This window comes from Pinus tabuliformis, chromosome 6 (assembly GCF_031772625.1).
Source record: "Pinus tabuliformis cultivar Carrire ecotype Pingquan chromosome 6, CPIR1, whole genome shotgun sequence".
Lineage (NCBI taxonomy): Eukaryota > Viridiplantae > Streptophyta > Pinopsida > Pinales > Pinaceae > Pinus > Pinus tabuliformis.
The window spans coordinates 581,882,440-581,899,421 of record NC_142292.1 but is presented as its reverse complement, the minus strand read 5'-3'; positions in this window follow the sequence as shown (position 1 = coordinate 581,899,421).

Below are 16,982 nucleotides of genomic sequence, written 5' to 3'. Positions count from 1 at the left end.
GTGGATATTGGTGGCCACCCATCTATTCCACTTAGAACCCCAACATTATTTCCTTTGATTTTCCTAATTTCCAACACAATACTTGTCATACCTCATGCACAAAGTTGGGTATCAAGGATTTTGAGCAGTGATGAGGCTCATCAATAGGCAAACTATATGGGTCACAATGCCACTCTCCAACTTATTAAATTGTCTTTTCTCACATTTATCTAAATATTTTGTTATATTTTTCTTAGTGAGAAGAGTAAACGTGAGTTACTATGTCATATGGCCTAATGTGTGTTAAATTAGAGAGATTGGAGCAGTTTTGAGTTGATTTGAGTGTAGGGACTTAGAATAAGAAAGCAAGAGAGATTCTAGGAAGTGGTATCCATCCTTAAATCCTCAAATCAGTTGATTATTCTCCCACTCTATATCATCAACTTGGTGTCATTGGAAGCCAAGAAATTCGATTTCATTAGTAGCAAAGCCAATGCTTGTCAAGGGAAAGTTATTCTCAAGTTAGGGAACTGAGTATCCCTACTTTCTACAGAATTATTGGTACCTCCAATTTTGTATAAATAATCAAGATAAGGGACTCATTATGATTCAAATTTTTATTTTAGCCAAGAGGCCATTAAGTTGAACCACATTTGACTTTTATTGTTATGATGTATTTGACACTTCTTGATTGATAATGGGAAATTATGTTTTGATCCAACACTGTGTTGACTCAGAAGACTGAAGCTCTTGTGTTAAGGCCCAACTCTAGTAGCATATGTTCCTCTCTTGCATCTATATTCTTAGCTTAGAATGTTGGTTAAATTTTGAAGTTTATTTATGTTTTTAACTTAGAAGGTTGAGTAAGTAGTTGTTTATCTATGTTTCCATTAGCTTAAAGAGTAGAATAGTGTTGCAGTCTAGTGAAGTAAAATACATCAAAAAATTTGTGACAGGACTCCTATCTCATCGCTCTCATGGGATCATGACTAGAGGAACCCACTCTCACAGCCCAAAAATAGAGCTTGTCTTTTGTTCATTGCATAGATTAAGTTTTAGTCTTAGTTAGATAGTTGTTTATGATTTCTTGGAAATATTTTCATCTGTTATTTTGCTTCTCAATATTGTTGTATATTAGAAGGTGATTAGAAGGTAGTCCATTTCACAGATCTAATACTTAATAAGAGTTATATCAAATTTTCCAAATTCAACTCATCTTTTCCATGTTTCTTCCAAAGCCCCGAGATCTTCCATACCTATTATTGTTGTGATCCGCAGACTAGGCACAATGAGCAATCGGGGAACACATTTTCTGAATGAATCGATCAACGCACTAATGGAGGAATTCAAGATATATCACCAATAGAGTATCACATACCACCCACAAGCGAATGCGACCGTTGAGGCATTCAACAAAATCTTGGAGACCGCATTGACCAAAGTCTATAATGTGCAACAAAATGAATGGGATTTGCGCATCTCATGAGAATTTTGGCACATCCAAACCTTGTCAGTATGTTTTGGAACAAAAAATTCACAGTGGTCACAGCCATGCAATCCTTAACCAGCTGTGCCTCTACCCATCGGGTCAAATATTCTGTCGCGGTGATGATATATCATGCACCTGTCTTCCCTCGCGACTCGATAGGTCCTATGAATCTGATTGCCCACTTCTCGAATGGCTGTAGCATCATCTGTGGCTAGAGTGGCATTTCATCTCTATGCAATGGTTCCCCATCCATTAAGATACGTCTCAGGCTCGGAAGTATGCTTTTGAATCTTGATGCAGAGTGGCCCACCATAATCCTGCGCGAAGAATCTTCTAGGCTATGGTGCGACCCACATAATGCCCACTAGCAACCCCCACATGTGCATCGGCCAGGACCTATCCTCACTCAAACTTCGAGATGTAACTGCATAATACTTCGTCATTTCCCATTTTGTAGACGTGTCCAGCAATCACTGTAAAGTCTACGGTGCATACCACCAATTCCTTCTTCTACTGAATAGAATAGCCCTGCGGCTAGGTACCTGTAGTTAAGAAATGGATTATGTCATCAAAGTGGCCATCCGATACATGCACCGCATATAGCTATCCATTTGAGATTCTGTCTTCTAAATTCTTGGGCTCTTCACCAGTCTCAATTCAGGACAAGTGATCTTGGTTTGCATTTAGACGTATCATCTTTACGATGACCTCGAAGTCATATTCCTCGAATAACAAAAACCACCTACAAATGTGTCCCCCCCAACATAGGCTTATTCACTAGGTATTTTAACGTAGAGTGATTGGTATACATCTTAAAGTGGCCTATGAGTAGATAGTGGCAGAATTTTTGAAGTGCGTATACCATCGCTAATCCCTCTCGCTTGGTAGTAGAGTAATTCTTCTCATCTATTGACAATCGACGACTGGTGAACATAATCCGATGGTCAATTCTCTCTGCCCCTGGTTAAGTAAGTACCGCCTCCAACTCGATATATGAGACATTAACATGCACATGAAATTCGACATCGCATTTCGGAAAGACCAGTATACAGGTGGATTCCATATTTTCCTTAAACGTCTCCAGACTTTTGTTGCATTCCTCATTCCAGCAATAAGTAGCATCCTTCTTCAAGAACTGTTACATATAAAATCATACATTAGTTGGGTGGTTTGAACCACTCCCTAAATAATACGATCTTAGACCTAAATAGAGGATGTCAATCCTCATATACAACAACAAACAACCAAATAATAGAAAATACTAGATTTCTCCATTAATTTAAACACTTCCCCTTAATGGAGAAATTCACCCAAAGTCATATATTTCCTTCCTTGGCTTATCATAGGGCACTTGACATGGCTTGTCTTGATCATTAGTGACGGTTAACGATTCATGAAGTGTAAGCTTACTTAAAGCATTACTTCTAGTATCAATCATCTGAGCATGAGAATATTTCCTCCCACACATGGTTCTATCTGATTCCATGTGCTCCATTCTCCTTATTATTAAGGATGGATAATATAATTTATTTTGTCCCCTGTAGATTATTTTGGAGCATTGAGATGGAAAATCTTGAGATGATGATTGGATTTGATAAGAATTGTTAGCTACACTGCAGGCACCTTTTTTTCCTTTGTATCTATGTTTTGTTCTTAGTTTTGTGTTCCCCTCATCATCATCTAGATTTTGAACAATAGGTTCATGATTCAAGTTTTTACACCCTTCTTCATGAACCACTAGTAGCTCTTCAATTGTATAAACCTCTTTGATTGTAGAAACCCGTTGAGAATATTGTAACTCATGATACTTCTGGTCATTAATAAAACCATATTGTTTGTCGAAGAATGTTTTTTACTCAAAAGTACTACCCAAGCCAGAAATGCCTCCAAATGGCACATGAAAAAGACATCATCGAAAATATCCATGTCAAAGATGTCTGGAAATACAAACATATTGATAACACAACTTATTTCACTCCAAATTCATTTTTGAGACTCCACACACACCTCCTAATGCGACAACAATTTGGCGCAAATAAAATAGCCTCATAACTCCAACAAATGACTTATGCGCTCCATCGAATTACTGAGATCCTCACCCATTGATGCATCTAGGGTAGCTGCAAAGTGTCATACTGGAAATGGCTCTCACAGTTGTTCTTTCACTTTCTCGTCAGAGAGTAGTGACCTGTAGGAACTTCAATCTAGATGTTCCCTCATGCTGATCTGGATCCTAACCTGCACCTATTAATTAATGCTACAACTATTTCACCACTCTTCTATTGCACTTGGGTTTACCACTATCTCTAGGAATGTTGCCAACATGCCTCAGCAGCAAGGCCAAGAAATACTATCTCTAAAGAAGTGCTCTTGACAAAACGGGTTCCATCGTCCAAGAGGATCAATCTCAACTCACAGAATGCACTCTTATCACTGATCCATTATGGCTGCAAGATGAACGTAGGCTCCAAACTCCTCAAAAAATACACGAACCTATTTGATTTAGGCACCAGTTTGCTACCTTTGTTGGGTGACATTGTTTGAATTCCAATCATACACTGCAGCTTGATTGTTGCACACCGCGTAGTGCTGTGGAACCAGATTCCTGTTGCAATCTCCACACCTAGATCCAGCGATTTGAACCCTAATCTAGCGATGGTCACACACCAGCGCAGAAATAGGTCAAATGTTGCCGCTTCGAATCCATTTTATTTCTCACATGTTCGATACAAAGTCTCTAGAACACAAAATCTATCTCTTGGTATCATTCCACACAACAACAATTTGTGTATCCTTTCACATTTTCCTAGTCACTATATTTCAAAACCACGTCGGCCTCTTACACAATCTGCCTCCATCCCACACTCAACTTAGTGTCCACTGCTACATTAACAACTTACCATTGTAATCAACAACCACACCACGTTTCACTACACCAATGTTGAGATCACCACATCATGCAGACTCAGGTCTACTCATGCATCTACCATAAGTGAATACAATGGAATTAGTTGGCTCTGAATTTCTTGATGCATAGTCACCAAAAAACATGCTTCATGTTCTGTCGCCTTTGTTGAAGTATGATTACTCTCAAGGTCATAAACCTTTGTTTGTTTTGTTTCCATTTTGCATTTTCAAACACTAGGAGAAATAGCCTTTATTCCATGCTTTTCACAACAAGATCTAGTCAGGCCCAAGCTATGGGTTCTTCTAGAAATATAGAGCGAAGTTCTGTGACTAGCGCTATGGATTTTGGACTAAGGGGCATGACTGGATAATGCTCTCATCACCAGAGATTAGTCAATCCACTTTCAAGCATTCAGCCTCACTTAACAAACAACACACAAGCCTCTGATTCCATGCTTTGATACCATGTTAAAATCAAGGAGACACATACTACGAGATAAAATCAAGAGGCTCTCCATATGAGTCACCTAGAGAATGCCTCAGCACTCAACAGCCTACATTCTCTCAAAGTCTCATACATATAAAATCATACATTAGTTGGGTGGTTTGAACCACTCCCTAAATAATAGGATCTTAGACCTAAATAGAGGACCTCAATCCTCAAGTACAACAACAAACAACCAAATAATAGAAAATACTAGATTTCTACATTAATTTCAACAATTATAGATTTATCAACTTAATTTGGATGAACTGGGCGATACTAGAAGTGGGATACTCCAAAAGGTCAAGTTTAGACAAATATCTGTATATTTATATCTATATGTGTAAACATTGTTCGATCTATTTATTAATTTAAATTAATGATTTCTTTGTTTAAATTTAATTGTATATAAAAGGAGATCCAGATAGAGAAAATGAGATTTGACTCTGAATATGTAGTATCATATAATAATAAAAATGGAATAATACATGTACCTTGTTCATAATGGAGGGTTTATCATGGATGGATTGTTGGCCATGGTAAAGATGCAAATATTCAGGGAGTAGGAGTAGCTTGTGTTTCTTGACCGAGGCCATGATAACCTTTGATAGGCCACGATAACCTATGTGAAGCCTGTGAGAATGCTGCCCTATGGAACTTCATACTAGTAATTTGGCACATGGAAAAGGCAGAACATGGAGAACATAAGCATGAAATAAGTACAAATGTTGAAGCTGGAACCTCAACTAACATTGCTTTGAATGTACACGACAACAATAAGGGAAATTATAACAGCCACACAACTTTTTAAGTAATATCAGTTGAAGTAACCCTAAAATTTTCTTTTCTCCCATAATGAGTGGGCCTAATGGTTAATATCATGTATTTCCTCCTAAGAAGTCACAAGTTCAAAACCACCAGAGTGGCCCACCATAATCCTGCGCGAAGAATCTTCTAGGCTATGGTGCGATCCACATAATGCCCACTAGAAACCCCCCCATGTGCTTCGGCCAGGACCTATCCTCACTCAAACTTCGAGATGTAACTACGTAATACTTCGTCATTTCCCATTTTGTAGACGTGTCCAACAATCACGTTAAAGTCTACGGTGCATATCACCAATTCCTTCTTCTACTGAATAGAATAGCCCTGCGGTGAGGTACCTGTAGTTAAGAAATGGATTATGTCATCAAAGTGGCCATCCGCTACATGCACCGCATATAGCTATCCATCCGAGAGTCTGTCTTCTAAATTCTTGGGCTCTTCACCGGTCTCAATTCGGGACAAGTGATCTGGGCTTGCATTTAGACGTATCAGCTTTACGATGACCTCGAAGTCATATTCCTGGAATAACAAAAACCACCTACAAATGTGTCCCCCCCAACATAGGCTTATTCACTAGGTATTTTAACGTAGAGTGATCGGTATACATCTTAAAGTGGCCTATGAGTAGATAGTGGCAGAATTTTTGAAGTGCGTATACCATCGCTAATCCCTCTCGCTTAGTAGTAGAGTAATTCTTCTCATCTATTGACAATCGAAGAATGTTGAACATAATCCAATGGTCAATTCCCTCTGCCCCTAGTTAAGTAAGTACCGCCTCCAACTCGATACATGACACATTAACATGCACATGAAATTCGACATCGCATTTCGGAAAGACCAGTATAGGGGTGGATTCCATCTTTTCCTTAAACTTCTCCAGACTTTTGTTGCATTCCTCATTCCAGCAGTAAGTAGCATCCTTCTTCAACAACTGTTACATATAAAATCATACATTAGTTGGGTGGTTTTAACCACTCCCTAAATAATACGATCTTAGACCTAAATAGAGGATGTCAATCCTCATATACAACAACAAACAACCAAATAATAGAAAATACTAGATTTCTCCATTAATTTAAACACTTCCCCTTAATGGAGAAATTCACCCAAATTCATATATTTCCTTCCTTGGCTTATCATAGGGCACTTGACGTGGCTTGTCTTGATCATTAGTGATGGTTAACGATTTATGAAGTGTAAGCTTACTTCTAGTATCAATCATCTGAGCGTGAGAATATTTCCTCCCACACATGGTTCTATCTAATTCCATGTGCTCCATTATCCTTATTATTAAGGATGGATAATATAATTTATTTTGTCCCCTGTAGATTGCTTTGGAGCATTGAGATGGAAAATCTTGAGATGATGATTGGATTTGATAAGAATTGTTAGCTACACTGCAGGAACCTTTTTTTCCTTTATATCTGTGTTTTGTTCTTAGTTTTGTGTTCCCCTCGTCATCATCTAGATTTTGAACAATAGGTTCATGATTCAAGTTTTTACACCCTTCTTCATGAACCACTAGTAGCTCTTCAATTGTATAAACCTCTTTAATTATAGAAACCTGTTGAGAAGATTGTAACTCATGATACTTCTGGTCATTAATAAAACCATATTGTTTGTTGAATCTTGATGCAGAGTGGCCCACCATAATCCTGCGCGAAGAATCTTCTAGGCTATGGTGCGACCCACATAATGCCCACTAGCAACCCCCCCATGTGCTTCGGCCAGGACCTATCCTCACTCAAACTTCGATATGTAACTGTGTAATACTTCGTCATTTCCCATTTTGTAGACGTGTCCAACAATCACGTTAAAGTCTACGGTGCATATCACAAATTCCTTCTTCTACTGAATAGAATAGCCCTGCGGTGAGGTACCTGTAGTTAAGAAATGGATTATGTCATCAAAGTGGCCATCCGCTACATGCACCGCATATAGCTATCCATTTGAGAGTCTGTCTTCTAAATTCTTGGGCTCTTCACCGGTCTCAATTCGGGACAAGTGATCTGGGCTTGCATTTAGACGTATCAGCTTTACGATGACCTTGAAGTCATATTCCTGGAATAACAAAAACCACCTACAAATGTGTCCCCCCCAACATAGGCTTATTCACTAGGTATTTTAACGTAGAGTGATCGGTATACATCTTAAAGTGGCCTATGAGTAGATAGTGGCAGAATTTTTGAAGTGCGTATACCATCGCTAATCCCTCTCGCTTAGTAGTAGAGTAATTCTTCTCATCTATTGACAATCGAAGATTGGTGAACATAATCCGATGGTCAATTCCCTCTGCCCCTGGTTAAGTAAGTACCGCCTCCAACTCGATACATGACACATTAACATGCACATGAAATTCGACATCGCATTTCAGAAAGACCAGTATACGGGTGGATTCCATCTTTTCCTTAAACTTCTCCAGACTTTTGTTGCATTCCTCATTCCAGTAATAAGTAGCATCCTTCTTCAACAACTGTTACATATAAAATCATACATTAGTTGGGTGGTTTGAACCACTCCCTAAATAATACGATCTTAGACCTAAATAGAGGATGTCAATCCTCATATACAACAACAAACAACCAAATAATAGAAAATACTAGATTTCTCCATTAATTTAAACACTTCCCCTTAATGGAGAAATTCACCCAAATTCATATATTTCCTTCCTTGGCTTATCATAGGGCACTTGACGTGGCTTGTCTTGATCATTAGTGATGGTTAACGATTTATGAAGTGTAAGCTTACTTCTAGTATCAATCATCTGAGCGTGATAATATTTCCTCCCACACATGGTTCTATCTGATTCCATGTGCTCCATTATCCTTATTATTAAGGATGGATAATATAATTTATTTTGTCCCCTGTAGATTACTTTGGAGCATTGAGATGGAAAATCTTGAGATGATGATTGGATTTGATAAGAATTGTTAGCTACACTGCAGGAACCTTTTTTTCCTTTATATCTGTGTTTTGTTCTTAGTTTTGTGTTCCCCTCGTCATCATCTAGATTTTGAACAATAGGTTCATGATTCAAGTTTTTACACCCTTCTTCATGAACCACTAGTAGCTCTTCAATTGTATAAACCTCTTTAATTATAGAAACCCGTTGAGAAGATTGTAACTCATGATACTTCTGGTCATTAATAAAACCATATTGTTTGTTGAATCTTGATGCAGAGTGGCCCACCATAATCCTGCACGAAGAATCTTCTAGGCTATGGTGCGACCCACATAATGCCCACTAGCAACCCCGCCATGTGCTTCGGCCAGGACCTATCCTCACTCAAACTTCGAGATGTAACTGTGTAATACTTCGTCATTTCCCATTTTGTAGACGTGTCCAGCAATCACGTTAAAGTCTACGGTGCATATCACCAATTCCTTCTTCTACTGAATAGAATAGCCCTGCGGTGAGGTACCTGTAGTTAAGAAATGGATTATGTCATCAAAGTGGCCATCCGCTACATGCACCGCATATAGCTATCCATTTGAGAGTCTGTCTTCTAAATTCTTGGGCTCTTCACCGGTCTCAATTCGGGACAAGTGATCTGGGCTTGCATTTAGACGTATCAGCTTTACGATGACCTCGAAGTCATATTCCTGGAATAACAAAAACCACCTACAAATGTGTCCCCCCCAACATAGGCTTATTCACTAGGTATTTTAACGTAGAGTGATCGGTATACATCTTAAAGTGGCCTATGAGTAGATAGTGGCAGAATTTTTGAAGTGCGTATACCATCGCTAATCCCTCTCGCTTAGTAGTAGAGTAATTCTTCTCATCTATTGACAATCGAAGACTGGTGAACATAATCCGATGGTCAATTCCCTCTGCCCCTGGTTAAGTAAGTACCGCCTCCAACTCGATACATGACACATTAACATGCACATGAAATTCGACATCGCATTTCAGAAAGACCAGTATAGGGGTGGATTCCATCTTTTCCTTAAACTTCTCCAGACTTTTGTTGCATTCCTCATTCCAGCAATAAGTAGCATCCTTCTTCAACAACTGTTACATATAAAATCATACATTAGTTGGGTGGTTTGAACCACTCCCTAAATAATACGATCTTAGACCTAAATAGAGGATGTCAATCCTCATATACAACAACAAACAACCAAATAATAGAAAATACTAGATTTCTCCATTAATTTAAACACTTCCCCTTAATGGAGAAATTCACCCAAATTCATATATTTCCTTCCTTGGCTTATCATAGGGCACTTGACGTGGCTTGTCTTGATCATTAGTGATGGTTAACGATTTATGAAGTGTAAGCTTACTTCTAGTATCAATCATCTGAGCGTGAGAATATTTCCTCCCACACATGGTTCTATCTGATTCCATGTGCTCCATTATCCTTATTATTAAGGATGGATAATATAATTTATTTTGTCCCCTGTAGATTACTTTGGAGCATTGAGATGGAAAATCTTGAGATGATGATTGGATTTGATAAGAATTGTTAGCTACACTGCAGGAACCTTTTTTTTCTTTATATCTGTGTTTTGTTCTTAGTTTTGTGTTCCCCTCGTCATCATCTAGATTTTGAACAATAGGTTCATGATTCAAGTTTTTACACCCTTCTTCATGAACCACTAGTAGCTCTTCAATTGTATAAACCTCTTTAATTATAGAAACCCGTTGAGAAGATTGTAACTCATGATACTTCTGGTCATTAATAAAACCATATTGTTTGTCGGAGAATTTTTCTTACTCAAAAGTACTACCCAAGCCAGAAATGCCTCCAAATGGCACATGAAAAAGACATCATCGAAAATATCCATGTCAAAGATGTCTGGAAATACAAACATATTGATAACACAACTTATTTCACTCCAAATTCATTTTTGAGACTCCACACACACCTCCTAATGCGACAACAATTTGGCGCAAATAAAATAGCCTCATAGCTCCAACGAATGACTTCTGTGCTCCATCGAATTACTGAGATCCTCACCCATTGATGCGTCTAGGGTAGCTGCAAAGTGTCATATTAGAGATGGCTCTCACAGTTGTTCTTTCACTTTCTCGTCAGAGAGTAGTGACCTGTAGGAACTTCAATCTAGATGTTCCCTCACGCTGATCTGGATCCTAACCTGCACCTATTAATTAATGCTACAACTAGTTCACCACTCTTCTATTGCACTTGGGTTTACCACTATCTCTAGGAATGTTGCCAACATGCCTCAGCAGCAAGGTCAAGACATACTATCTCTAAAGAAGTGCTCTTGACAAAACGGGTTCCATCGTCCAAGAGGATCAATCTCAACTCACAGAATGCACTCTTATCACTGATCCATTATGGCTGCAAGATGAACATAGGCTCCAAACTCCTCAAAAAATACACGAACTTATTTGATTCAGGCACCAGTTTTCTACCTTGGCTGGGTGACATTGTTTGAATTCCAATCATACACTACAGCTTGATTGTTGCACACCGCGTAGTGTTGTGGAACCAGATTCCTGTTGCAATCTCCACACCTAGATCCAGCGATTTGAACCCTAATCTAGCGATGCTCACACACTGGCGCAGAAACAGTTCAAATATTGCCACTTCGAATCCATTTTGTTTCTCACATGTTCGATACAAAGTCTCTAGAACACAAAAGATATCTCTTGGTATCATTCCACACAACAAAAATTTGTGTATCCTTTCACATTTTCCTAGTCACTATATTTCAAAACCACATCGGCCTCTTACACAATCTGCCTCCATCCCACACTCAACTTAGTGTCCATTGCTACATTAACAACTTACCATTGTAATCAACAACCACACCACGTTTCACTACACCAATGTTGAGATCACAACATCGTGCAGACTCAGGTCTACTCATGCATCTACCATAAGTGAATACAATGGAAGTAGTTGGCTCTGAATTTCTTGATGCATAGTCACCAAAAAACATGCTTCATGTTCTGTCGCCTTTGTTGAAGTATGATTACTCTCAAGGTCATAAACCTTTGTTTGGTTTGTTTCCATTTTGCATTTTCAAACACTAGGAGAAATAGCCTTTATTCCATGCTTTTCACAACAAGATCTAGTCAGGCCCAAGCTATGGGTTCTTCTAGAAATATAGAGTGAAGTTCTATGACTAGCGCTATGGATTTTAGACTAAGGGGAATGACTGGATAATGCTCTCATCACCAGAGATTAGTCAATCCACTTTCAAGCATTTAGCCTCACTTAACAAACAACACACAAGTGTCTGATCCCATGCTTTGATACCATGTTAAAATCAAGGAGAGACATAATATGAGATAAAATCAAGAGGCCCTCCAGATGAGTCACCTAGAGAATGCCTCAGCACTCAACAGCCTGCATTCTCTCAAAGTCTCGTACATATAAAATCATACATTAGTTAGGTGGTTTGAACCACTCCCTAAATAATAGGATCTTAGACCTAAATAGAGGATCTCAATCCTCAAGTACAACAACAAACAACCAAATAATAGAAAATACTAGATTTCTACATTAATTTCAACAATTATAGATTTATCAACTTAATTTGGACGAATTGGGTGATACTAGAAGTGGGATACTCCAAGAGGTCAAGTTTAGACAAATATATGTATATTTATATCTATATGTGTAAACATTGTTCGATCTATTTATTAATTTAAATTAATGATTTATTTGTTTAAATTTAATTGTATATAAAAGGAGATCCAGATAGAGAAAATGAGATTTGACTCTGAATATGTAGTATCATATAATAATAAAAATGGAATAATACATGTACCTTGTTCATAATGGAGGGTTTATCATGGATGGATTGTTGGCCATGGTAAAGATGCAAATATTCAAGGAGTAGCAGTAGCTTGTGTTTCTTGACCGAGGCCATGATAACCTTTGATAGGCCACGATAACCTATGTGAAGCCTGTGAGAACGCTGCCCTGTGGAACTTCATACTGGTAATTTGGCACATGGAAAAGGAAGAACATGGAGAACATAAGCATGAAATAAGTACAAATGTTGAAGCTGGAACCTCAACTAACATTGCTTTGAATGTACGCGACAACAGTAAGGGAAATTATAACAGCCACACAACTTTTTAAGTAATATCAGTTGAAGTAGCCCTAAAATTTTCTTTTCTCCCATAATGAGTGGGCCTAATGGTTAATATCATGTATTTCCTCCTAAGAAGTCACAAGTTCAAAACCACAGGGGTATAGTAAAGTATGTATGCCTTAGTAGAGTCAAATCACCAATTTGGTTTTTTGCTTGACCATGACAATAAGATTCGACAATAATAATAATGAGAGGAAGAAGTGGGTCACTTGTCCCACAAACTCCACCATTCTGTCTCCAAGGCCTTCACTTAGACTTACAACTATTAGTCCTAGTCAAGTGCTTGACACGTGAAGAAAGGAATGCACATGTGATGTCCAACATCACTCCCTCTCTACGAGAGATATATCCCTATTCTTTTTTATTGGTGAATAGATCCTTGATCCTACTCAAGAAGGGTCCTTCACTCCCTCTTGAATCTAGATGAGACTCCAAACTTCCTTTCAATTCCCTATTCCTTTTCATCGGGTAATAGATCCTTGCTCCTATTTAAGAAGAGTCCTTCACTCCCTCTTGAATCTAGAGGAGACTCCAAACTTCCTTTCAATTCAAGAAGTCAACACCACAAGCCTTATAACTTTCCCTCTATAAGATTATCAGCTACAATTTCTTTACAGTTGCATGGCTACCTATTTCCTCTACATCTTATCATATCAATCCTGCTTCCTTACTTGGTATCATGGAGCCATATTCTTTGTGATAGGGTTCGCGTCATCACTTTCATATTGTCATCATCCATGAAGGAATTCTATTGAACGTTTTCAAACTTCAGGATGATCATAGCTTCCTCATGAAAGTGATCTCATTGCTGTGGTATAAGCTTTACCTTCAAGTTATCTTCTCGCACTGCTACCTTTTAATCCCAAGATGAGTACATCTTAACTTCATATTTTATTGGTATCATATGTTCAAATTGCCTCAACAATTTTCATATATTCCATCCATATAGTTGAACTTGCCTCAACTATCACCATGTATTTCGGCAATATCTTTCCAAATAGGAAAAACAACATGTTAATGAGATAACCAATAAAATTTATTAACATTAGACTTACCTAATCATGATGACATTCTTAACAAAGCATCAAAATCCTTATGGTCCATCTCCACTAGAATCTTCCTTCATGCATTAGAGTGGTCAAGGATTGAGCTTGATTACCAAGTTACCATTTTCTTCCAGAGATTATACTAGATGTTGATTATTAATATAATATTCTAGGGAGAAAGTATTAATATTTATATCAATTATATACTAATTAAAATTCATCGTTTCAGTAATCATATAACCAAATGAAATATTCGCTATGCATAATTTATGACCAAATTTTCTTACAGGGTTATATGAATCAAAAGTTACTTTATACATTCTTAATTTTTCACACATTCATCTAGATATATGCATTCCACGATGAGTTTGCATATTGATCAACTGCATTCCTTCATCATTTTAAGAGTATTGTTTCCATATAGTATATAATATATACTAATCCTTGTCATAATTGTTTTTCCAAGGGCCTCCAAAATGATGGCTCTTATAGGATTTTGAGGATCCACCTTAGAAAAATGACTACCTCTAACATAATGATAGATAATGTATGGATGAACATTATGCAAAAATGGCCCCAAACTTTTCATTATTGAAAGACTAGATGATTCTTACAAAGAAATTCAATCAAGTAGACTCTAAATATGCTACTATCACATGCTTCTATCTATGATGCCATACTAAATCAATATTACTCTAGAAAATACAATGATGCATGCTTACTCCATTAATCAACAATGACCTTTTTAGCATCAATTCCTTCAGGGTCTTGTTGTAGCAACTAAAACCACCCTCCAAAAGTTTTCTTATGCTTCGATTTTGGAGCCTTCCTTCTAACCTTCTCACTTCGTGATCTAGGAGGATTTTGTTGATTCAATTGTACAATATTCAGTGTTTTCGTCATTTCAATTCAGCTTCGACAGATTGAAAGTGTTGGTTATGGATTAGGTTGATTAGGTAATTTTTGTGGTTTTATGGCATTCAGTTAAGATGGGTCAGCGCCTGGTTGCCAACATGTGTTCATTGACAGTTCCCCAGGACTTGGTGGACAACATGTGTTTTGTCATTCATCTTTGTAGGATTGGTGTTGACATAGGTGTCGTCATGGTAAAGGGTTGATATGGTCATCGCCCAGTGTTCATTTAGTGTTTTGGTTCAATGAGGTGCGTCGTCAGGGTTGTCTTCGCAACTGAGGATTGTGTCGACGATATGTTGTTGGTTTTGTCACATTGTGACAAACGTATTTTTAAAACCCCAGTCCTACATCTCAACCTAAACACCTAATCAAAATCCTAATAAGAAAAAAACTAAACCTAAATCTTAATACATTGCAATATGTATTAAAAAATAAATCTAAAGACCTAAACCTAAGTTCCAACCCAATCGAATTTAAACTATATATGAAAACCATAGCCTAAACAAACTCTCGAGCTAATGTTATATAAACAAAACATTGCAAACATTGTAAAAACAATTAACAAACATAGTCCTAACCACCGAGCTTGTTGACCATAGCAGACGACATGTGATCATGGTATTGAACTGTCGAAGGTTAATAAAACATTGCAAATTACAATGTAGAGGCCCTAACCATGGAGTCAACCTGTATCAGAGTAGGCTGGGCATATGAAGAGAACAACGAGATTAGCAATTGACTGCCACCCTAACGCAACAGAACCGTGGAGCTAACATGTGAGAAGAGTCAAGGGTTAACAGCAGTGGAACCATCAACAAATTGTCATCATGTGATCAAGTGTTAATTCATCGTGTCGTTAGGGTTATCTCCATTGTTTTGGGTAGACAGTTACGGTTAGGTGCTATGTGAGCATCAGGGTAGCCGTAATCACCAACCGTCATGGTAAGCAGTTAGCGAAACTGATGGGATGTAACTGTGAGATAATAGCACCATTCACATGTCTATCCACATGTCGCCTGGTTAACCTGACCACCAGCAGGATTTTTTTTAACCTAAGTCTATTCTGGGTTTTTCAAAATAGTTTTGTTAAAAACTAATTTGACCACCATGGTGCTAGCCCTAGGTGTCTAATTCCAACTAGGCCGAGTTGTAAATCCGATCCAAACCTAACCAAATTCACCTCAAATGTAGTTAGATGTGGTCTAATACATATTCAAGCCTATAAAGGTAGAATTTCTCTTCATTGATTAGGAGGAGTGGCTTCTGACTTTTGCATGCAGATTTTGGACTACAGAGGTGATTTTGTTTTCAGTGTTTCGAGAGCATCCGGGGTCAGTTTTGGAAATCGTAAGCAGTGTTGGAAAGCCCGTTCAGAGGGATATCTAATGACAAAGGTTAAAATTGACTATTTGTAAGTTTAGTCTGACTAAATCACTATGTAATTGACTCCTTTCTTCTCATTCCTAATAAAAATGGTAAGGCAAGACTAATAAACCACCTTCACCTCCATCGTCCTCTTCTTCTTCTTCTTCTTCTTCTAGTGAAGAATCTAAAATGGAAAAGAAACCTAAGAAAACATCTCTTTAGAAACCTGATGTTAAATTTGAGTTACCTTTTTATGATGGTGAAATGAATCCTGAAAATCTATATAATTGGATAAAGCAGTTAGAAGTGTCATGTCGCATTCAGAACATTTCTAGCAATAAAACTAAAATTTATTTAGCTACACTTAGAATGGGAGGAACAAATTTAATCTGGTGGGAAAGTAAAACTCAGATAGATGGAAAGCGTAAAGGAAAAGTCATCTCTTCATGGTCTAAGTTTTTAAAAGCTCTTTGTTGAAGAGGTAAATCCCCTCCGCGGACAGAGGTGATCCCCACTATCCCAGAATGGGTCTAGCAACAATCAAACAATGCTAACACGCAGGTTCTTAATTACAAATTAAAGGTAAATGATGAGACCCTACTTGGATTCCAACGCTAGTGTTGTAGAAGAGTCGACACTCCCGTTCCTTTGCTCCAGCCGTTCACGATCCTCACGATCTTCGTGAATGGACACTTGCACATGCAAAGAACGACACAAATACAAGCATAAAATCCAATAGATGCAATTATATATCGGTCAGAAAAGATATAACTCAAACATCATTACAATGAACAACAAGAGTGGAACCATAATTATAGTCATTTATTATTGATAAACAACAAAGAAGAATACAACCATAGTTCTGACGTCAAATCCTCCTTTGGCTAGG